The following is a 24199-nucleotide window of genomic DNA, read 5'->3' as shown; positions in this document are numbered from 1 at the left end:
TGAGGATCAGAGAGGTGGCGTGTGTGTGCCCCACGCCACACAGGAAGTGATAGAGCCTGATTTCAGAATCAGATGCTGGAGACATCAGGACTGCCAGACACACTGGGAAGTCTTTCTGAAGAAGAGGGCTTTCTCCCGGGGAGACACTTCTAAACGTCATCCCCAAACTTCCCCAGGCCCCTCTACCAAGCAGGGAGAAAGGATTTTCACCAGTAAGAACTTCCACTTTGGGGATGGAACAGCCCCAGCTCCTGACTCATTCATGGTCTTGGCGGCCAAGCTCTTCTGGGGGCCAGGTGGTTTCCAAGCCAGGCCTCACTGATGCCTCGGCGTGGGAAACTTGTCAGGGTGTCTGTACCTGGAAATTGCTCGAAGGGAATTTCCCAAACCTGGAAGGCCCTGGCCACAGCTTGGTCCAGAACATGGAGGGTGGGAGTATACTTGTAGTTTCTGTTGGGATGAGTGTGTAGGGTTCTAAACATGAAGAATGCTCGTTGTGTGTCTCAGCTTTTTTTTTTTTTAATCTTCATTTTATTTATTTGTCTGAACTGGGTCTTCGTTGCAGTGCTTGGGCTTCTCTTGTTTCCATTCATGGGCTCTAGAGTGTGTGGGCTCAGTAGTTGTGCTGCTTGGGCTTAGTTGCCCTGTGGTATGTGGGATCTTTGTTCCTCCACCAGGGATTGAACCCATGTCCTCTGCACTGGAAATCAGACTCTTAACCGCTGGACCACCAGGGAAGTCCTGTCTCAGTTTTGGCTCCACTCTTTTCTGAGTTTCCCTCCTTCAGTGCCCCCCCAACCTTGGGGATAAAGAGCCCCTGTTCTTCATGTTACCAGTTCTGCAGCATCCCAGAGCAGGCCGCAGATTTATTTCAACCTCCAGTTCTCAGCGACAACTATTCCCTGTTAGGGAGGAAAGTGGTAGGCCTGACTCTGGGGGTCTCCAGAATCCAGAGCCAACATAAAAAGTATTTAGAATAGGCTGAAAGATTACCTTGCTGATGGGAAGGAGGAGAAGGAAGGCTCCAGAGCAGTCCTTGTCTATGGCTCAGGTTCAATGACATTTTTTCAAAACTGGGATCAGAGAGACGTCTAGGTATTTCTCCCGTACCCTATGGGTATCATGTTTGTCTCTTGCTTGGGAGGCTGCGTCATAGAAAGAGCACAAGCTTTGGAGGCAGCAGACCTGGACTTAAATCCTGGCTCTGCTACTCAGCTTTCTCGTCTGTGAAGTGGGGATAATCATGTCTATCTCAACCAGCTGTTGGGAAAACTTCAAATAGTGCACATGTGAATAGCCTGGCATGAGGTAGGTGGTTTCTGCAAAGAAAGCGAATTCAGAGACATTTTCTGTTGGCCAAGGGGCTCCAGTGTTGACCACCTGGGGTCATGTGAAACAAGGAATTGGGAAGAAAATGAAAGAGCAAGAAACCATCTTCTTAACCAAGAAACTTTGGAGTAAGAGTGGCAAAGAGATGCCAACATGGGTGTGCTGGTAAATGTTTAAAAATTGGCTCCCTGGAAAGATGTGTACAAACACATAGGTTATTAAAATGTTTTATTTGTATAAAGAATGTGTAGCACACAAGTTAGAAATAATAACAAATATACCACACTCTTGTCAATTCCATTTAGCCAATTCATTCCCACAAAATGCTTTCATTGATTTTTGACAGCCGCTTGTATCAGTAATCAACCTTAAGTTATACATGATAAATAGGTGTTTTTGTTTTTAATTTTCTTGGTTGCAATGCATGGCATGTGGGATCTTAGTTCCCCAACCAGGAGTCTAACCCACTCCCCTTGCATTGGAAGTGTTGAGTTTCAACCACTGAACCGCCAGGGAAGTCCCAAATAGGTGTAGTTTTGACATGAATGTTGGTTGATATTTTTGTTTAAGACATAAGATGAAAGTGCGACAATCATGATTTTTTTCTTGTCTGAACTTGACTTGTTGGTTAACAACTGAGTAACTTCCTTGCTGAATTGCATAGTAGTTTTCAAATACTGGAAGGCTAGTTCCTCAAATTTTTGTGCTATTCACAATACAATGGCTATAGATGTGACGCACTAAGTTTACTCTATACTATTAATATTTCTCCACCAATACCTTAAATCTAGGGAATTTCCTGGTGGTCCAGTGGTTAGAACTCAGTGATTTCACAGTTGGTGATCTGGGGTTTGATCCCTAGTCCAGGACTAAGATCTGCAAGTCACATGGCACAGCCAAAAAAAAATAAAAGCCCCAAAAATAACAACTCAAGCCTAGACAATCAGCTACACAATGAACAAGCCCTGTTTTGTGGTGTTTGCCAATTTCCATGTTGTAACTACTCCTACTGTGGCCAGTTTCATGCCCCCAACGTGACAAAACTGAACACAGTGTTGGGAAGAGATGCAGTAATACACCAATATATAATATTTCCACCATACAGGAGTAATAGGTATAAATAACCTCAAGAGCATAGATAATAGTAAAATGGTAAAATAATATAGTAAAAACTTGGAAGGACTGATGCTGAAGCTGAAGCTCCAATACTCTGACCATTTGAGAAGAGCCAACTCCTTGGAAAAGACCCTGATACTGGGAAACATTAAAGGCAGGAGGAGAAGGAGGTAACAGAGGATGAGACGGTTAGATGGCATCACCAACTCAATGGACATGAGTTTGAGCAAACTCTGGGAGATAGTGATGGACAGGGAAGCCTGGCGTCCTGAAGTCCATGGGATTGGAAAGAGTTGGACACGACTGAGCGACTGAACAGCAATAGTAAAATAGTAGAAGTAGTAATTAGGAAGTTGAATTTTGTTTTCAATTTAATGTACTTAATTGTAAGTTTATATAATTTAATTTAAAAACTGATTTTATTGAAGTATAATTGATTTGCAGTGTTGTGCCATGTAGATTTCTTAATATTTATTTATTTTTATTTATTTATTTGGCTGTGCCAGGTCTTAGTTGCTGCACGAGGGATTTTTAGTTGAGGCATGTGAATTTTTAGCTGTGGCACATGGGATCTATTTCCCTGACCAGGGATCAAACCCAGGCCCCTTGCATTGGGAGCAGGAAGTCTTAGCCATGGGCCACCAGGGAGGTCCCCTAATTTAATTTTTTTATGATGAATGTGCTCAACAACTGACTCTGGAAATTTGACTGTTGACTCTTGTAAGCAGGTATAAACCAGCTCCGGCACAGAAAATCAGATGGGTCTTATAAGTGAGATAAGCCGGGGGAGTGTGTCTGAGGGAAGTTGGACAGCGCCTCCTACCTTAAGATTCCCTGGTAGCTTAGCTGGTAAAGAATCCGCCTGCAATGCAGGAGATCCCAGTTCAATTCCTGGGTCAGGAAGATCTGTTGGAGAAGAGATAGGTTACCCAACCCACACCAGTATTCTTGGGCTTCCCTGGTGGCTCAGCTGGTAAAGAATCCACCTTCAACGTGGGAGACCCGGGTTTGATCCCTGAGTTGGAAAGAGCCCCTGGAGAAGGGAGAGGCTACCCACTCCAGTATTCTGGCCTGGAGAATTACATGGACTGAATAGTCCATGGAGTTGTGAAGAGTCGGACACGACCTAGTGACTTTCACTTTCACTTTTTTCCTACCCTAAGCCAAAAACCACTAACCAGGTCCTGTCAGCCACTGTCTATGGTATGTAGTGTATCTAGATCACCCAACATTTCAAAAGAAGCCAGAAATGTGGATTTTTATGTGATTCTCTTGACTTTAAAAAGATTGGCAACAAATCAAGACATTTTTGAAAACACAGTGCTAGCCAGTCAAAACACATTTATGTGCAGAATTCAGCCCACGGGTTTCCATTTGTGACCTCAGCGTTCACTTGTGCCTTTCAGACTGACCTGTTGGGGACCCAGTGAGCCGGGCTGGGGTGAGAGTGAGGTGAGGGAGGCAGTAGCCTCAGGCACAAAATTGAAGGAATGCCAAAAACTCACTAATCAAGATAAAAAATATTTTATTGGAATATTTTCAAAAATTTAAATGAATGCAAAAAAAAAATTCATGTTGAACACAATAATGTTCTCTATACAGACAGGATCAGTGACAGTATTGTGCCAGGCCACACTGGGGCCTGAGGCAAAAGGAAAAATTTGTACTACTGATCTGGAACTAGAGGAGCTTGAGAACATTTCCAAGTACTGCCACTCTCTGGCCCTGTGTCCTAGGGTTTGGGGGAAGGGCAGGTATCCTCTAAGACATGGCCTGGAAGTCTTCCCAGGCCTCAGTTCTTCTTATAAGCTTCTATGATCGTGGCTCCAAGGAAAGCCCAGAGAAGTCTGTCCAGCAGCCTCCCCCAGCCCCGGAAGGTCTGAGTTCAGAGGAGGCACTGGACCCACAGAGGTGAGACTGAGAACCTAGGGACTCATTGCTCCTGACTGCAGGGTCCTTGCTATGTGCCCTTGGCCAGTTGATTGGAGATTCAGAGTTTTTCTGTGATGTGGGGTTTTGCTCTGCTCCCTGACTTCTAGCCAGTCACAGCATCTTGATTACCTCCCTTGCAGTTTTTCATTTTGGATCTTAGAATCTGCAGGTCAGCTCTATCATCCCCTGCTCCAAGGAGAAAAACAGTTTGCTTAGCCTAGACCAGTGGTTCTCAGTTTTGTTCCCCAGAGGCTATTTGGCAATGAAGATTTCAAATATATGTATTTATTTATTTGTCTGTGTCAGGTCTTAGTTGCAGGATTCAAACTCTTAGTTGTGGCGTGCAGGATCTAGTTCCCTGACCAGGGATGGAACCCGGGCCCCACACATTGGGAGTATGGAGTCTTAGCTACTGAACCACCAGGGAAATCCCAGTGGGAACACTTGATTGCCACGACTGGAGATGGCTGCTGCTGCTGCTGCTGCTGCTAAGTCGCATCAGTTGTGTCCAACTCCATGCGACCCCATAGAAGGCAGCCCATCAGGCTCCCCTTTCCCCGGGATTCTCTAGGCAAGAACAGTGCAGTGGGTTGCCATTTCCTTTTCCAATGCATGGAAATGAAAAGTGAAAGTGAAGTTGGTCAGTTGTGTCCAACTCCTCACAACCCCTGGACTGCAGCCCGCCAGGCTCCTCGGTCCATGGGATTCTCCAGGCAAGAGTACCAGAGTGGGTTGCCATTGCCTTCTCCGACTGGAGATGGAGTCAGGTGCTATTGGCATCTAGTGAATAGAGGCCAGAGATTCTGCTAAACCTCCTCCAATGCAGAAGCCAGTCCCCTATAAAGGAGAATTATCAGGTCCAAAATGTCAATGTGCTGAGGTTGAAGCTGGGGTTGAGAAACCTGGGCTGGGCACAGATAGATCTCTGCCCCATTTTCAAAGTTCTCCTAAGAGATTGTGTTCTCATCCATTGTCTAAAAGGCCTGGTAACCAGAAACATCAACATTTGTTCACTCATGTTGAAAACTTGACTTCTTGAAAGTTAAGGAGAGGGACTTCCCTGATGGCCCAGAGGCTAAGACTCCACGTTCCCAATGTGGGGGGCTGGAGTTTGAACTAGATCACACATGCTGCAACTAGGAGTTTACATGTCAAACCTAGAAGATCTAGAGTGCCGCAACTAAGATCTGGCACAATCAAATAAATAAATAAAAATAAATAAATATTTTTTTAAAGAAAGAAAGTTAAGGGGGATAGAAAGGTCCTAGGGACAGCTCCAGGATCCTGTTTAGGAGACAAGGGGAGGGAGGGCAATGAAGTCAGTGGTGAAGGCTGAAGTCCTATCTAGCCCCTGAGTTTGCACAATAAGCCAAGCTGCTGGTCTATTTAGATTGTGCATTTGGGAGCCTGAAAGATGGAGTTGATGGTCATAACGGGTGTCAATGTTGTTATGTTTAGTCACTAAGTCATGTTGACTCTTGCAACTTCGTGGACTGTAACCCACCAGGCTCCTCTGTCCATGGGATTTCCCAGGAATGAATACTGGATTGGGTTGCAGTTTCTTTCTCCAGGGAAATCTTCCTGACCCAGGGACTGCCCCTGCGTCTCCTGCATTGGCAGGCAGTTTCTTTACCACTGAGCCACCAGGGAAGCCAAGGGATGTCATTGCCCACCCCCCAAACTATTCTTGGAAATATTTTCAGTACTTCCCAGGATGAGAAGCTACAGACATGTAAAGTCAGATAAGATTTTTACAATGTGAGGCCTTAAAGAGGGTCCACCTGGCAAGAATGGGGGCTGTCAGACCTGTCTCTTCCAAATCCTGCCATGGGGACTAAAGTTATATGTGACCCTGGAACCTGAGGAAAAACCATCTAAGTTGTGAATAGTCTGCTGTGGCTTCTTGGGAAAAACATGCCTGGTGCTATGTAAGTCTGAAAAAAAGTGCCCAGGACAGCTGGAAGGTTCAAAATCTCACCAGTCAGGAGCATTTCTGCGGAAGCCTAATTGTAGCATTTAAGCATGTAGACTGTCTTGGTTAATTCGGGGTTGTGTTGGGGAGAAACTTGGAGAGTTGCTGCGTCCGTCCTTTCCTCCTCAGTGTCCTTTTCTCTGCCAGTTTGTTCTTCTTGTCCTTGTCAGGCAGCAAGTGGCTCGCCTGGGCGTCAGGCACAGATGGAACTGGAGCTCTTGCTGCGGGCCAGAAATAGTTATGCAAATATCTGGCTGCTGGGGCTTTATATTCTCCCCCCTCCCTTCCTTTTCCTTCCCCTTACATCAATTCTTTCCTTAAAGCTTGCGATTTCAGGGACCCAGAGTGGAGCTCCTGGGGTCTTCTCACTTCCTAGAGGCACAGCTTCTGGTGGGAGAGAGAATTCTCCCCCAGTACCTGGAGGCTGCAGCCCAGGACCCCAACCTGAGATCACACAGGCCCTTGTCCATCTACCTCACCCACCTGGTGCTGGGGGCCTTTACGGGGTTGGTCCTCCTGCCGGGGCAATCCCTTCTGTCTGGGGTGGATGTTCCATGCTTGTTTCATGGCCGCTCCTACCCCACCCCCTTGTACTAAAGAAGATGATCCTCCTGAATTGGGGGTGAGGGTGGGCTGCTTCCTCCTGAACCTGGTGGAGCTGTAGTTCTTCCCCTGCCAGCACCTCCTTGCAGCCTGCATCAGGTGCTCCTACTTCTGGGCCGGCCTGCTCATCCTCCCCTGCTCCCTTCTAACAAGACAGCCCTGGATTCCAGGAACCCTCCTGCATGGAGGTGTAGCTGGGGAAGTGCAGACCCCAGCACGGCGTGCCTCAGGCTCACTCCCTGATGGTGAGAAGCAACCAGCTCAACGAAGCAGTGGAGACCTGAGGTCTGACTGGGCAAGAAACCCTGCGCTGGCCACCACTCTCCTGCCTGATCCTTGAGGTTGGGGAATGTGGCGTGGGAGTGGGGAACCCTGCTTCCTCCCAAAAGCATTACCTTAACAGATGTGAGATAGCAAAATGATTAAGAGCAAAGTTTCTGGGTCCAGACTGCCTGAGTTCAAATCCCAGCTCTGCCAGGTACCAGCTGGATAGCTTTGGACAAGTTGCTTAACTTCTCTGTGCCTCAGTTCTTTCACCTGAAAAAAAAAGAAAAATGGGGATAAAAATGAACCCTACCTCCTAAGAACACTGTGAAGATGAGTTTATAAATGTAAAGTACTTGCCAATAGTAGCTTGCAATAAACATTAGCCACTGTTTTTTTTTTCTTGTAATATTTATTTATTTATTTAGCTGTACTGGGTTTTAGTTGCAGCTTGCAGGATCTTTGATTTTCACTGGGGCATGTGCGATCTCGTTCCCTGACCAGGGATTGAACCCGGGCCCCCTGTTTTGGGAGCTTGGAGTGTTAGCCACTGGACCAGCAGGGAAGTCCCTAGCCATTGTGTTAACCTTAGCTCTCTGGAGAATTGCTTTTGCCTTGCTGTCTGGTGCACCCAGAACTGTGAAATCAATTACTAATTCCTCCCTCACTTGCTCCTATGGCTATTGTTAGCCAAGTCCGCACACAGATCCTCCTTTCCAGTCTCTCCTACGCTGTCCCCCTCCTTCCAGTCCCCCATCACCTCCCTGGCTCAGACCTGCCTTCACTGCCATTGCTGAACCTGCCCAGCACCTTCCTGCCTGGACAGTCCCCGCCCTCCCTTCCAACCAGCACTTGCCTCCTGGTCAGCGCTCCAGCTGAATTAACCACTTGAAGCTCCTCAACCTGGCATCCAGCATCTTCTATGAGTCAACCCCAACCTCACTCGCTATCCACTCTTTCCCATTCCAGCCACGCTAGGGGCCGTGCCTGGATTTTCTTCCCACCCTTTGCTCCAGTCCCTCCTGGGGGAGCTCTGCCGTGGTCAGCTTCAGGACCGAACTAACTAGGTTCCAACCCTGCTTTGCCACTCACTGGCTGTGTGATCTAGGACAAGCAGCTAGGGTATTGGGGACTCAGTTTCCATCTGTATAAAGAGACTAACAGGGATTTCCCCAGTGGTCCAGAGGTTAAGGCTTCACTTTCCAATGCAGAGGGTGTGGGTTCGATCCCTGGTCGGGGAGCTAAGATCCTACATGCCTCTTGGCCAAAAAAACAAAGCATAGAACAGAAACAATAGTGTAACAAATTCAATAAAGACTTTAAAAAGAGGTCCACATCACACACACAAAAAAATCTTAAAAGAAAGAGAGACTAATAATACCCACTTCACAGGGTTATTGTGAGGATTAAACAAGATAATGTAAATAAAGTGCCAGGTGCACAATGTTCCTTAGCAAGCAGTACTCTTAGCATCTAAATTCTACTATTACAGGCTCAGATCCTAGCCTCTTGTCTGTGAGGCCTTCCTTGACTCCTCCTCTGCTCTGTTCCTCCTCTGAGCCTCCATGACAATTCCACTTGCCAATTAGTTACACACTGCTGTGACTCCCCTTGACCGTGGCCTTCAGTGGTTATTTCCATCCATCCTGTTGTGTGACTTTTCGCGTATCTCTGATGTCTTTGCATCTCAGTCGCAGGAGGGGGAGAGGTGCTGTGCTTTGTGGAAAGAGGACACACAGTCCTGCTCTTAACAGGGCTTTGCATGGAATAGCAGCTTGATGCATCTATCCTGATTTATCCTGATATCGTTAGGCCAGAATTAGGAGTGGCCAATCAGGGCTTCGTCTGAAGCATGTCAGAAAACCACAGGAGATGGTTTTCTGTCTCCTTCCACAACTTGGGGCAATTTTTAACAGTCATTTAACAGCTAAGAAAGTTCTTCCCAAGGTCTCATTAGAGTCTTGCTTGCTGCAGTGGAAGCTATTCTCCTTGGGCCTAGGCAGTTGGTGTCTAGGTCTGAGTAGCAGTGAGCTAGCGCTTTTTGTTGTTGTTCAGTTGCTCAGTTGTGTCTGACTCTTTGCGACCCCATGGACTGCAGCATGCCAGGCTTCCCTGTCCTTCACTATCTTCTGGAGTTTGCTCAAACTCATGTCCGTTGAGTTGATGATGCCATCCAACCATCTCATCCTCTGTTGCCCCCTTCTTCTCCTGCCTTCAATCTTTCCCAGCATCAGGGTATTTTCCAATGAGTCGGTTCTTTGCATCAGGTAGCAAAATATTGGAGCTTCAGCTTCAGCATCAGTCCTTCCAGTGAATATTCAGGGTTGATTTCCTTTTGGATTTACTGATTTGATCTCTTTGCTGACCAAGGGATTCTCAAGAGTATTCTCCAGCACCAAAATTCAAAAGCATAAATTTTTCGGCGCTCAGCCTTCTTCATGGTCCAACTCTCATATCCGCACATGACTGCTGGAAAAACCGTAGCTTTGACTAGATGGATCCTTGTCGGCAAAGTGAGGTCTCTGATTTTTGGACCGCCATGAACAATGCGAAAAGGCAAAAAGGGCCTTTCGGTTATGTTAATAAGCTTGGACACTATTCTTTAGGCCATGGGTTAGCAAACCGTAGTCCTTGGGCCAAATCTGGCGCACATCTGTTTTTTTTGGCCGCACTGGATCTTCTTTGCTGCACTTGTGTTTTCTCTAGTTGTGGCAAGCAGGGGCTGCTCTCTAGTTGTGGTGCACAGGCTTCACATTGCAGCGGCTTCTCTTGTTGCAGAGCATGGGCTCTAGGGCACGCAGACTTCAGTAGCTTCGGCTCACAGGCTCTAAAATTTGGGCTCAATAGTTGTGGTACAAGGACTTAGTTGCCCACGGCATGTGGAATTTTCCCAGACCAGGGATCGAACCAATGTCCCCTGCATTAGCAGAAGGATTCGTAACCATTGGACCACCAGGGAAGTCCCCACCATCTGTTTTCATAAATAAACTGTTTTTGGGACACAGCCATGATCATTGGTTTCTATATTGTCTATGACTGCTTCTGTGCTGCAGTCATAGAAATGACTAGTTGAGACATGTGAAAAGCCTAAAATATTTACTATCAGACACTTTACAAAAAAGTTTGCTGATCCCTGTACTAGGCCATCTGAAGCCTTTGAAGAATTCCAAGCCAGGGAGTGACATGATCGAGTTGGTATTTTAGGAACATCACTGGAAGATGTGTCAGAGGGGATGAGGAGGGAGCAGGTGACTGTGAGGAGATTGTTGCAACTGTTTGGTCAAGAACTGATGAGGCCTGAACTGAGGCAGTGCGGTGGGGATGGATAAACAATGCAGGCTGGAGAGATATTTAAGGAGAAGAACCAATAGGACATGAGGTCTGAGAAGGAGGGGTTGGAGGGAGAGGGACGAGGCAGGGAGAGTGGATTTCTGACTTTACTGGCCGAGGGTTAGAGTCATCAGCCGAAAGGAAGAAGTCAGCGAGGAAGGCTTGCACACTTAGCTTTGGAGACAGTTTACCTGGGGTATTTGCAAGAGATGGGGAAAGTACATAGCCCTCTAGTGTGATGTCTGCCATGGAGATTTGCAAGTTATCCATGGCTTAGGAGGTATTTGGGGGTCCTGGGAATGAACAAGATCTCCTAAGGAGGGGGTGCAAGATTGAAAGAACAGAACACAAGGAAGAAATCCTAGGAAGCACCAACACTGAAAGGCAAACAGAAGTGTGTTCAGCAAAGAGATTCAGAAGAAGAGATTCTAGAGGCCAAGTTGAGAAGAAAAGGCAGGTCAAATAGGCAGTAGTGAGTAAGCCTGAAAGGCAGTCCCTAGATTAGCAATTGGTAGGTCATGGTTTGGGTGACTAACTTGTCCCATTTTGCCTGGAACTTTCTGTTTTGACACTGAAAAATCTCATATCTCCAGGGAACCCTCAGTGTTGGCATTAACAATTTGTTGCTCTACTACTGACATCACCAAGAATGATGTCAAGAAAAGTTTAGCTTGCAAAGTACCCCACCAGGACTTCCTTAGTGGTTCAGTGGTTAAGACTCCACACTCCCAATGTAGGTGGTCTGGGTTCGATCCCTGGTCAGGGAACTAGATCCCACATGTTGAAACTAAAAGGTCCCACATGCTACAGTGAAGATCTAAGATCCAACATGCTGCAAGATAACACCTGGTGCAGCCAAATGAATAAATTTTTAAAATATTTTTAAAAAGTAACTAACTTCCGGAGACATTATTTTCCCATTGAGCTGATAAACCTATATCCTAGTTGGATCCTCTTTGAGTCCCTGCTAGCATAATAACAACATGAAGCCCTCTCTTGGTACAGCACTTGACCATTACACAACTTTATTCCATCCTTACAACAACCCTGTGAGGTAGGAGTTCATAGCCCTAATTTTATTGGAATGGAAGCTGAGAAGTTAAGCTCTCATGCAAAATAGGCTCAATTTCAAGCCTCATAATTCCAGAAGCCCATGTCCTGGCTGCCTCCACGGCTCTGCTTGTAGATGTCTATAATCTAGGATGCTGGGCTGGAGGCTGGTGGGACTGTGGATCCCCTGCTTGTTGCAGAGTTAGGCAAAGGCCACGAAATTCTTGGGAGCATGGAATGAACCCTATAACTATATGCAGATCAATACAGAAGGAGTAAGGCTACAGGTTCAAACAAAAGTAGACAAATAAACTGAGGCCATCAAAGTTGTGTAAGAAGGCCCATATTCTATTCAATAGCTGGGTTCCTTTTTTTTTTTTCACTGTGACTGAATGGCTTGTAGGGTCTTAGTTCAACCACCAGGGTTTGAACCCAGGCCCCAGCAGTGAAAGCTCCAAGTCCTAACCATTGTACTGCCCAGGGAACTCCCAATAGCTCGGCTCTTTTAAATATTATTTTATTGCAGTAAAATATGCATAATAGGGCTTTTCTGATAGCTTAGTTGGTAAAGAATCCACCTGCAATGCGGGAGACCTGGGTTCAATCCCTGGGTTGGGACGATCCGCTGGAGAAGGGATAGGCTACCCACTCCAGTATTCTTCAGCTTCCCTTGTGGCTCAGCTGGTAAAGAATCTGCCTGCAATGCGGAAGACATGGGTTCGATCCCTGGGTTGGGAAGATCCCCTGGAGAAGGGAAAGGCTACCCACTCCAGTATTCTGGCCTGGAGGATTCCATGGACTGTTGGGGTCACAAAGAGTTGGACTTGACTTTCACTCACTCATGCATAACATAACATTTACCATTTTTACCATGAGTGTATAATTCAGCATCATTACTTTCACAATGTTGTACAACCATCACCGCTATTCATTTCTATTACTTATTCATCAGCCCCAACAGAAACTCTGTACCCATTAAACAATGACTCGCCATTTCCTCCTCCCCTAGACCCTGGTAACCTCTATTCTACTTTCTGCCTCTATGAATTTGCATATGCTAGGTACCTCATCCAAGTGGACTCATATAGCATTTGTACTTCTGTATATGGCTTCTTTCATTTAGCTTAATGTCCTTAAGGCTCAATAATGTTGCAGCCTGTGTCAGAATTTTTCCTTCTTTTTTATGGCTGAGGGATAGTCCGTTGTATAAATGCCACATTTTGTTTATACATACATCTGTTGAGGGTTGGGCTCTTTTCATATTCTTATACTTCTAATAAAGTTAATAAAATATTTCTAATGTTTTTAAGTGTCATTTGAGAGACAAGGATACTATATGCCTCCTAAAAAAAGAAGACCATGCCACCTATGAAGTATTTGTCCCCTCAAAATAAAACTCAAATCTGTTCAAGCCTCTAGATTTGCCAATATACAGGAAATACAGAGGCCTGAGTATCATATTAAACTACCCTATGGGGATGCCATCAACAAAATCCAGACAGGAAAATCTGTAGGATAAATGACCTAGTTTCTTCTACAGATAAGTTGCAAGGGGAAAAAAATATAGAGATAGAAGAGATAAAAAAGATATAAAAGATACTTAACAGTCTTGTCCTGTGAATATTCTTGCTCTTCTAATTTTGTAATAATTAGGGCAGACTAAACATTTGCTACACTGAGACCACGTCTGTGTCTCCAGACACAGGTCTCCAGACCTAGTTCTTTCCTTAGTTCTGGTTGTATAAATGCTGGTAGTAAATCAAGACTGACTTACATAATGCATCTTATGTGGGAAATGTCTGTGACTCCAGGTATCTGACCAAACGTGAGAAATTACAGCATAACTAGTATAATAATGGGCTTTCCAGGTGGCTTAGTAGTAAAGAATCCGCTGGCCAAGGCAGAAGATGCAGGAGATGTGGGTTCAATCCTTGGGTTGGAAGATCCCCTGGAGGAGGAAAGGGCAATCCATTTCAGTATTCTTGCGGAAATCATCCCATGGACAGAAAAGCCTGGTTGCAAAGAGTCAGACACGACTGAGCGGCTGAGCACACACGCAGCGTTAACACTTGAAGATAACCATTGCTGATTTGATGACTAACTGTTGTCATTAAATGAATTGGGCTTCCCTGGTGCCTCAGACAGTAAAGAATCTGCCTGCAACGTGGGAGATCTGGGTTCAATCCCTGGATTGGGAAGATCCCCTGGAGGAGGGCATGGCAACCCACTCCAGCATTCTTGCTTGGAGAATCCCATGCTAAGAGTAGCCTGGCAGGCTACAGCCCATGGGGTAGCAAACAGTCAGACACGACTGAGAGCCACTAACACTTTCTTCACTTTCATTAAGTGAATTATATATTTTTTAAAAAAAGTCAATTAACTGCAACATGTGAATCTTGATTGAATCAAACAAGTAGTTTTTAAAAAAAATGTTATGGAGATAATCAGAAATTTGAACATTGATTATCTGATGATATTAGCGAATTATTGTTAAAAAATTTTAAGTGTGACAATAGTATGTGGTTTTGTTTTTTTAAAAAAAGTCCTTATCTTTTAGACACATACACTAAAATGTTTTCAGATGAAGTGATAATGACACCTGGAATTTGTTTTAAGGTTATGGGAGACAGTAGAGTTGAAATAAGATTTCCATGAGTTCATAACTATTAAAACTTTGTGATGGATAATCAGGGGTTTGTTGTCTTATCTTGTTTGCTTTTGTCTGTGTTTGAACTTTCTCAAAATAAAACTTTTTTTTCCTTTTCTCTACACAGGCTCTTCATTGCAGTGCACGGGCTTCCCTAGTTGTGGGGCACAGGCTTAGTTGTCCCTGGGAATGTGGGATCTTAGTTCCCCAACAGGGACTGAACCCCCATCCCCTGTATTGGAAGGTGGATTCTTAACCACTGGAGCACCAGGGAAGTCCTCCCAAATAAAACTTTTTAATGTCATTTCAGAGATACACTCCTTTATTTTGGGCTGACCTTCGGCAGGTGCTCTCTTCCAAGAATTTAGCTTCAAGTTTCCTAAAGAGCATTCTCCACCCACATTCCAAGTGTCTATGCAAAATAATAAAGGATCTTATGCTAATAAATACATTTTAAGGAACAGTATTCGATATGCGTTCTTGTCATCTGAACGTTACTTGTTATCAGGCAGCTATGCGATTCTGTCGGCTTGAAATAGGAGCTTGCCTAGGGATTTTCCTGGTGGTCCAGGGGTTAAGACTTCCCCTTCCAGTGCTGAGGGTATAGGTTCGATCCCTGGTCGGGGATCTAAGACCCCACATGTCTCACAGCCAAAACATAAAACAGAAGCAATATTATAACAAATTCAGTAAAGACTTTTTAAAAATATGGTCCACATTAAGTATATATATATGTATATATATTTTTAAAAATGACTTCCCTACCCGCAGTCCTCTCTGGAGGGTCATGTTTTGGTAGCTTACTATGTGACAGTATCATCTACATGCTCTACATTTGCTATTTCTCCTAAGCCTCACAGTACCTCTATGACTTACACGTTATTACCAGCCTCCACTTTACAGATGGGGAGAGTCAGAGAGATTAACAAGGGCGGACATCTGTTAACCATTTACGATCTGTCAAGTACTGGGCTAATTGCTTTAAATGAATTTGCTTGTTTTATCCTTACACGCTTATGAGGTAGGCACTATAATTATCCCCATTTTATAGATGAGGCAATTGAGGCTTAGAGAGCCCAAGGAACTTGCCAACAGCTGCTAGACCAAGTGTTCCATTCTGCCCTGGACACAGACAGCCAGTCGCGTGATTCAGAGCAAGCATTCCGGGCTCCGCTATTTATTAGCTGGGTGGTCTTGGGTAAATTATTTCATCTTCCTCAGCCTGGTTTCTAATGTGCAAAATGGGGATAAGAACATCACCTCCCTGGTGGGATGGTGGGGTAGGGTGTGTGGGGGGTGATGGGAGGGAGGCTTAAGAGGAAGGGAATATAAATAGGCATACAGCTGATTCACGTGGTTGTACGGCAGAAACTATCACAACACTGTAAAGCAATTATACTCCAGTGAAAAAAATAATTTAAAAAAATATAAAAAAGAACATCACCTCTGTAATAGGGTGAGATTGAGCACTACATGAGACAACTCCAGCCAAGGGGTTAGCATGATGTTGACCTACAGTGAGCGTTCAATTGTTGTAATCAATTTTTATTATCACCGGGCTTCTTGCTCAGGGCGCTTTTCCACTCAAGTCAGATTGCTTCCGGAGCTTAGGAATTTTCTGGAAAAACTGGCCCTGCTGTGGTCATCTGAGCTATTTTATGTGGACACTGCGGTGCCGTTTTTCTGTGAGGGGTGGACGGGGCTCCACTTTTACTTAGAGCTGGGGCAGGGGTTATTCTGATTTTTGAGAAGTGAAAGGTTAAAAACAAGTGAGCTTGAGGCAAAGTCATTGTGGGTGTTGCCCTGGTGTTTCGTTCTTGCTGGGTCTCTGAAATCAGTTCCTGGTTCAAGCTAGAGGAGCTTTTAGGAACATCATGTACTGCTCCAAGTGCCCTGATGTGGACACACATAAATAAAACAGATGTTAATATCTTCGTTTATTCACTGCCATGATATAGGGGAAAAAACATGGGCTTTGAGCCTTGGGAACCTCAATCTGAATCCCGACGCTGCCACTTGCAGGCTATTTCCTTAGCTGAGAGTTGGGAAGTTTATGACAATAAAGCTAAATGTTACAGAATCCTTCCTATATGCTGGACCCTTTTTACTCATTAACTCACTGAATTATTTAAAAAGTTGGTAAACTTTATTTTTTAAAGCCATTTTATTATTTTTTTTTTTTGACTGTGCCACATACCATGTAGGATCTTAGTTCCCCTACCAGGGATGGAACCTATGTTCCCTGCAATGGAAGTGTGGTGTCCTAACCACTAGACTGCCAGGGAATTCCCTTTAAAGCAATAGCGAAACTGAGCTCAAAGTACAGTGTTCCCATAATACCCTCTTCACCTCCCCACACACAGCCTCCCCACTGTCAACACCCTGCACCAGAGTGGGACAGTTGTTAAATCTGATAAACCTACACAGCACATCATCATCACTTAGTCTATAGTCTACTTTAGGGTTCACTCTCGGTGTTGTACATTCTGTGGGTTTGGATAAATGTATCAGGACATGCATCCATCATTGTAGTATCAAATAGAATAGTTTCACTGCCCTAAAAATCCTCTGTGCCCTGCCTATTCATCCCTTCGTTATCACAACCCTGACAACACCTGATCTTTTTATTTATTGTCTCCACAGTTTTACCACAGAGTTGGAATCATATAGCCTTGTCACATTGATTTCTCTCCCTTAATAATATGCACGTTCCACCATGTCTTTTCATGGCTTAATAGTTTATTTCTGAATAAGAATACATTATCTGGATGTATCTCTGTTTAACCATTCAGCTACTGAAGGATATCTCGGCTGCTTGTTCAGTGTTGGCAATTATATATAAAGCTGTTGTAAACATCCGTGTGCAAGTGTCTGTATGGATACGTTCTCAAGTCCATTAGGTAAAGAACAAGGAGGACAATTGCTGGGTCATATGGAAAGAGTGTGTTTAGCTTTATAAGAAACTGCCAAACTGTCTTCCAAAGAGGCTGTACCATTTTGCATTCCCATCAGCAATGAATGAGAGTTCCTGTTGCCCCACACTCCCTCTAGCATTGGGCGTTGTCTGTGTTCCAGTTATTGGCCTTTCTAACAGATGTGTAATGGTATCTTGTTGTTTTAATTTGCAACCCTCTATGACACGGGTACCTTGGACAGCAAGGAGATCAAACCAGACAATCCTAAAGGAAATCAACCCTGAGTATTCATTGAAAGGACTGATGCAGAAGCCGAAGCTCCAACACTTTGGGCACCTGATGCGAAAAGCCAACTCACTGGGAAAGTGCTTGATGCTGCGAAAGATTGAGAGCAGGTGGAGAAGGGGGTGACAGAGGATGAGGTAGTTAGATTCCATCACCGACTCAATGGACATGAGTTTGAGCAAACTCCTAGAGATAGTGAAGGACAGGGAAGCCTAGCGTGCTGCAGTCCATGGGGTTGCAAAGAATCAGACTTAGTGACTGAACAACAACATGACGTGTGATGAAGAACATATTTTCAAATGCTTACTTGCCATCTGTATATCTTCTTTGGTGAAGTGTATATTCAGGTTTTGGGTACATTTTAAAATCGGATCATTTGTTTTCTTATTGAATTTTAAAAGTTCTTTGTATATTTTGGATAACAGTTCTTTATCAGATGTCTTTTGCAAGTATTTTCTCCCAGTCTGTGGTTTATCTTCTCATTCTCTTGACATTGTCTTTTATGAAGCAGAAGTTTTTAATTTTAATTTTAATGAAGTCTAGCTTCTTATTAATTCTTTCTTTTTCTCATCAATTCTTTGTTTCATAAATTGTGCCTTTGGTACTGTATATGAAAAATCATCACCATATTCAAAATCAGCTAGGTTTCCTCCTATGCTACTTTTTACAGTGTTGTGGATATGTTTAGGTCTATGACTCACTTTAATTTTTGTGAAGGGTGTAAGGTATGGGTCTAGACTCTTTTTTTTTTTTTTTTTTTTGCTTGTGGAGGATGTCCAGTTGTTTTAGCACCATTTGTTGAGAAGACTAAATTCATTTGATTTTCAAACTAAACTTTGAGGTGGGCATTTTTAGCCCGTTTTTTCAGATAAAAAAACTGAGGCACAGACAGGTTTTTGTAAGTCACTCAGAGTAATACAGGTAGACATGACAGAGCTGACATTTGATCCCAGGCAACCTGACTCTTGAGTCCATGCATTCAATCCCTATCTATAAAAATAATGTCTTCTTAATATGTTTGTTGTGAGGAACAGAGATAGTGTTTAGCACATAGTACGTGCTCAGAAAGCAAGTGTGATAGTCATTGTGCTACCTAGCTTCCCAGGTTTCATTGAAGTGTCATGTCCTCAGAGCGGCTTCCTTTCATTCCTTCAGCCAAATGAGCCATCCATCATAGCATCATCTCATCATCCAAGGGATGACAGTGTGGTGAATCCTGTGTGCATGCTAAGTCGCTTTAGTCATGTCTGACTCTTTGCTACCCATGGATGGAGCCTGCCAGTCTCCTCTGTCTTTGGGATTCTCCAGGCAAGAATACTGAAGTGGGTTGCCACACCCTCCTCCATGGAATCTTCCTGACCAAGGGATCTTTCTGACCCAGGGATCGAACCCATGTTCCCTGCATTGGCAGGCAGGTTCTTTACCACTAGGGCCACCCGGGAAGCCCGTGGTGAATCCTACTGCAGTCAAAGTTCACCCCTCAGCCTCACCATGTGAGTTCCCTAGCGAGAGGGTCCAAATCTGATATCTCTGTGTTCCTCAGAGTGCCTGGTGCTGCCCTTGGCACTTAGCAGGGTCTCAGCAAAAGTGTGTTGAATTAACTTTGGATTGCGTGCTATTCCCTTATTCAAGATGCACATTCTGGGTGTGGTCTCTTCCTCAGGATTTCCCAGCTAATACTCAGCTCTTAGCTCCTGAATCCCCTCGCTTGAACCTTCCCTGGTCTGTCAGGTTGGGCCACCTCTGCCTGGAGAATTCCGGGTTGGGCTGTTTACGGAGGCAGCTGCCCTTGTCTGCTGCACCCTTTTTCCTGCACCACCCGGCTGTTTCTTCCACATTCTGGGGTACCTCCCTTCAGCGTGGACATGGCCTATAGAAGTGCCCACCTCTCTCTCAGCTCAAGACATAAGCCCTTTCTTGGAAACCTGGTCTCTAAGTGCCTCTGGCCTCTTCAGGAGAGTCTAACATTCCTTCTCAAGGGGTAGAGCAGCTCACCTGATATTGACGGGACATGAGGACCCAGGGGCAGACCTCATTCCTAAGAGCTTCTGAAGCTGTTAATCTTGGTATTGTTGGGCTCCTTTAGGGAGTGCATGCCACTTATGGTTATCACCGCTGGGTCTTGGTTCACTCCCATAGACAGCTCCACCTGAAGCATGCCTCTCTCAAACCAGCCCACCAGGAATCTGGGGGGTACATCCTGCCATTGACCCCTTGGCAGCCCCTGCTTTGGTCTGGGCCATACCGCATCCTCCAGCATCATCCTGTGTCTGCCTCTGCAGAGCTGCTCTGGGGAGATGTGACCCGCAAGACTCAACTGGACAGCAGTGCCCCGGGAAGGCACCCTCTTGAACACTGCCAGCAGAGTCCACCGGCGCCCGCCTGGGACAGGGCCTATTTCATACACTCAGCGTGACCCCAGTGCCCGCCCTGGGCGCGCCCAGCAGCCTCGGATGCCCGGTGCAGAGCAACCTCCAGGCAGGGCCTCTGGGACCCTCACAGAGGTCTCCAGGGCAGCGCCCGGTGCCCGCCTGGCCCGCTCTGGAGGCGCGCCCAGGCGCTGCCAGGAAGGCCGGCCGTTTATCCCCGGAGCCGCCAGCAGGGAGCTCCCTTTCGGTTCGGCTCGCGCGGCCGCGGGGGGCGGTGCTGTGCTGCGCCGCGCTGCGCTCCTGCCCGGACCGGGCCGGGGCCGCTGGATGCCGCGTCTCCGCTCCTGCTCCCTGCCGGGCGGGCTCCGGCGGCCGGTGAGTGCTGGGCGGCGGGGGCGACCGCTCGGTGACCGGCCGGGCCCGGGGTGGGGGTGGAGGGGCGGCGGGGCGGGCTCGGGCCGGGAAGGCGGGCGGGCGGCGGGGCCCGCCGGCTCCTCCTCCTCCTCTCCTGTCCCCTGGAAGCGGCGGCCCGGACTCCCGGCTCCGGTCCCTGGCCGCGCCGCGCAGCTCGGCGCCGGGGACGCGGGGCCGACCGGGAAGGGGGGCGGGAGGGCGAGCTCCGGCCCCTTTGCCTGCTCGAGCGGCGCGGGGAGGCCGGGCAGGGTGGCCTTCAGTTTGGGAGGGTTCGGGACTGGGGGGAGCCCAGGTGGCCCCGAGCTGCGGGGTGCAGGCTGCAGCCTAGGGGTGTAAGGGGGATTCTTGAGGCCAGGCCCAGGCCCCCCACCCTCGACAGACCGATGGACCGAGGTTCGGAGGAAGAGCCCTTTATCCCTCCCAGCGGCCTTCAACCCTTTCATTGCCAGGCCGACACCGGGCTCGTCTCAAAGGAGCAGCTGCCAGACAGCTGGCAAAACAATGGAGACCCTGCTTGCCTGGGCCCCCTCTCCTTGGGACAGAACATGGGGGTGGGGGGTGAACCGTAGGCTGCGGGGATTAGGGCGTGCAGGCTGCCCCCTGCAACTGGCTGCTCACCTCGCCTCTCCCTGCCAAGGGGTGGGGTGCGTGTGGGAAGGTCGGCCCGCCTGCCCCAGGCCTCTGGGAGAGACTGACCCGACGCCCCGCCCTGCGAACCTGTCATGCCAGTTGCTTCACCAATGGGAAGGGGAGGTGGTAAGGTTCGCAACCCCCCCCTACACACCCCCATCCCCACCCTACCCCGCACCGCCCTGTTGGGGGTGCTACTGGTACCCAGCCTGGTAAAGAGTGGGTGCTGTTCCTGGCTGAGATAAGGCCTGCAGGGACAAGGCCTGCAGGGACACACTGCATATTGGGGCTTTGTTGGGGGTGGGGTGGAGTGGGGGGTGGGGGTGTCACCCTGTTGCAAGGCACATGTGTCCTGCTGATTAGTCGGAGAGACTGCCAGTAGGGAGGGGGAGGATGCGGGAGGCTGCCAGCTGGGTTTCGAAGTGGTGCTCCTTTTGCCCGGTCACTTGGCCAATGGGGCAAGTGTTTGGCAGTGTCCTCGCGGTTTGTGTTTGTGCAGGGAGGCCTGGGAGGATGCTTCCTGGGAGAGCTCTCCTGCCTAAGGTCTTCCTGCCCTCAGATGGCCCCCCCCAAATTATGGAATTGCATTTGCTCCCCGCTTCACCATGGCAATGATTGATGTGGGTTCATTTTGTCTTTTGGAGTGCCTGGTGGCTGAGGAGGCCTGGTAAAACCCGCATATAAAGAGTTAAATGAGCTGAGTGCGTGTGCATTGCAGTCAGGCTGGTCAGGATGGAAGGTCGTCCAGGTGATTAAGAGCAAGATCACCTTAGCAAGACATTGAATCTAGATGGTCAAGCTGCCTTTCCAGGTGCTTGCCAGGTCTGGAGCCCTTTTCTTGGGCAGGTTGGTATCCTGTTGTCATGGCAATGGGCTCCACCTTGCCTCCTGTTCTCCACCCTCTTAGCTCAGAAGTTGCTTTCTATTTGGGGATATTGAAAGTTACTCTCCTGAGGTCTCTGGCTTCCGGACAGACCTCACTGGCTCTTTGTCAGTGGCCTGCCACCTCCTCAGCTTCCCCTCTGTCCTTTTGTGATGAAGACTTTCCAGGAAATATCCTCCTGGTTGCTGGACATGACTGGTTATATATAGCCTCGGGTGGAGGTGTGCTTGTGCATTTGGGGTTAGGAACATTGAAGCTGGGGCTCAATTCCAGGAAGATGGTGGGGGAAACTATTGTGTTGGGGGGTTAAGGGAATGAGAAGGGTCACAGGTGAGAGTGCAGGGTGGGTGAGGGAGGGGGGAATGTTGATTGTCACTTCCTGTGGGAGCTTTGAGCTTTGAACAATCGATGACCTGGCTCCTGGCAGCTCTGAATATCTGGTTTGTTTATAGTCTCTTGGCCTGGCTCAGGTGCCAGGGTGTGTGCCCGAGGGTTTCCTCTCATGCTCCAGGCTGTCTTCAGGAGCCTTCAGGTGGATATGCACTTCCTGAATCCTGCCTGCTCCCTCAAGCTCCAGCCTGTTGCCTGGAGCCCCCTTCATTGGTTGAGTTTGCGGCGGCTGCTCATTGAGGGGTGCGTGTGTCTTCAGAAAGCTGAATCTGAAAACTCCAGGGTCCCCCCAGAGGCAGACACCTGAAGGTGGACTGGGAGGGGCAGAACTGCGGCTTGTGTGAAAGGGAGAATCCACCCTGCTTGGGTGGAGCAGAGAGCTGCTGGAACTCAGGAAGCCTTGATCCAGGCTTGCTGTGTCACACACAGGTCTCCAGGGCAGCAGGGCTTTGCTGACTCTTTCTCAGTCAGAGGTCAGCCCTCTGCCAGACCTCCCTCACCTGGAGTGGACACCACAGACTGGAGCCAGAGCATCCGAGTGAGCAGGGTCCCGTGGGTGGCCCTGGGGCCCAGGCCTTGTCCTAGATCTCCCCTGGATGTGGCGGGTAAAGCCAAGGGGTTCTGGCCCCATGTAGTTTAAACATTTGAGGGGATGGGAGGGCCCAGCCCACGCTGTGCTATGATTAACAGGCTTCCCCAGACTTGGGCTGGGGGCTTGATGGAGCTTTTAAGTTCTGCTTTGCATCAGGCCCTGGGGTTCTTTAAGGTCTGCTCACTGCACCTCCTCACCCCACCCCACCCCCCTTCACCATTTTTTGAGGCAGCCTAAATTAGAGGGTGAGGTGGTGCAGTGGTGGGAGCTGGACTGGGAAGGGTGGGGAGCAGACCTGAAAACCCCACCCCACCCCCACTTTCCTGTCTTTTCTCTTGAGGTAGGAATTGTGTGGCTTGTAAATTATACACATTCCCTTGACATTTCAAATAGTTTACAGTCAGGCAGCAGCTTAAATTGTGGACTGACGATTTTATAGGGCCCAGGGCCCTCTCTCTCAGCCAAGTACTTTGGAGTCACTCACAAGGAATTGTTTTTGTTATTCTCTAGTATTCAGAGATGTCGGATAACTGGGCTCTCGGTCACACAACCAGTCAGCGGGAGAGCGGGATTCGAACCTGCTGTGTGGTTCGAATTGAACGAATTGAACAGAATACCTCTTCGGCAAAGGCCACGTCTGAAGTCTCAGGCCCCTGGAGATTTTGGAGTTGGACTAGCTGAGGTCTAGAGAGAGGACGGGACTGGTTCAAGGTCACCCCGGAGGTGGGGTGTGGGGATGTCAGCTGAGGTTGGTGCCCTGCGGGCTGCGGCAGGCCCCGCATGGGGCCGAGGAGGCGTTCCTGGAAGAGCCGCGGGGGACCTGGCGGGGCTGCTGGCATCGCTTCCGCACTCGTTTCTCCCGGGACCCGCGGGATGGTTGCGTTCCAGGGGAGACGGTATCGCTGCGGAGGCGCCGCGGGGCCGCGGCTGCCCCGGACAGGGCCGCCTGGAGGTGCCAGGGTCGAGGTTCCCCGCGCGGCGGCGGGCTGGGCAGGGAGCGGGCGGGCGGGCCCGGCTGATGTCATGTGAGAAGCGTGCAGACGGAGTGAGCGAGCACACCTGGAGCCAGATAAGCTCCGTGTGACCCGGCCGTGAGTCACGGGGCGCAGCGGGGCTCAGCAGCACCGCCCGGAAGAAGCTCCGCGGCGGCGACAGGCGTCACCCTGCGCTGTCCCGGGGCCCCGGCCAGGTGCCGGGGGAGCCCCCCACCCTGGGCCACTCGTGCGATTGCTCGGTGCGGGCGAGTGAGCCGGTCAGCGCCCCATCGAGGCCCCGGGGCAGTGGGAAACGGCCGCTCAGGGAGGTCAGAGGCCGAGCGAGAGAGGCCGGCTCTCTTGGGAAAGTATTTCCTTTGTATTTATTTATGAGTGCAGTCGGGGGGTGAAAATGGGGGGACTGACCGTTTTAAGTATCCACCCACAGGAGCCAAGTCTGGGCGCCCTGTCTTGGGATTCTAACGTTATAGTTTCCATTTCCTG

The 24199-nt window shown here is 48.1% G+C and overlaps 1 protein-coding gene and 1 pseudogene across 5 annotated transcripts in view; both read left to right on the top strand.

Annotated features, from left to right (window-relative positions):
- Positions 1-13210: 13210 nt before the first annotated feature.
- On the top strand, positions 13211-13356 carry LOC133058136 (small nucleolar RNA SNORA72; annotated as a pseudogene).
- A 6741-nt stretch (positions 13357-20097) lies between these two features.
- The window catches only part of MYO18A (myosin XVIIIA), a 100702-nt gene continuing 96600 nt past the window's right edge, over positions 20098-24199 (top strand). For 2 of the 5 annotated variants that reach the window (XM_061142958.1, XM_061142955.1), the window contains exon 1: positions 22549-22667. The gene's annotated coding sequence lies outside the window, so the exon portion shown is untranslated. Of the gene's footprint in view, positions 20188-22545; positions 22668-24199 lie in introns of those variants that run through there. The other 3 variants (XM_061142957.1, XM_061142960.1, XM_061142959.1) reach the window with 3 other exon arrangements.

Source organism: Dama dama, chromosome 5, assembly GCF_033118175.1.
Source record: "Dama dama isolate Ldn47 chromosome 5, ASM3311817v1, whole genome shotgun sequence".
Classification (NCBI taxonomy): Eukaryota; Metazoa; Chordata; class Mammalia; order Artiodactyla; family Cervidae; genus Dama; species Dama dama.
The sequence above is the reverse complement of the archived record's forward strand: the minus strand, read 5'-3'. Positions and strand labels throughout refer to the sequence as shown.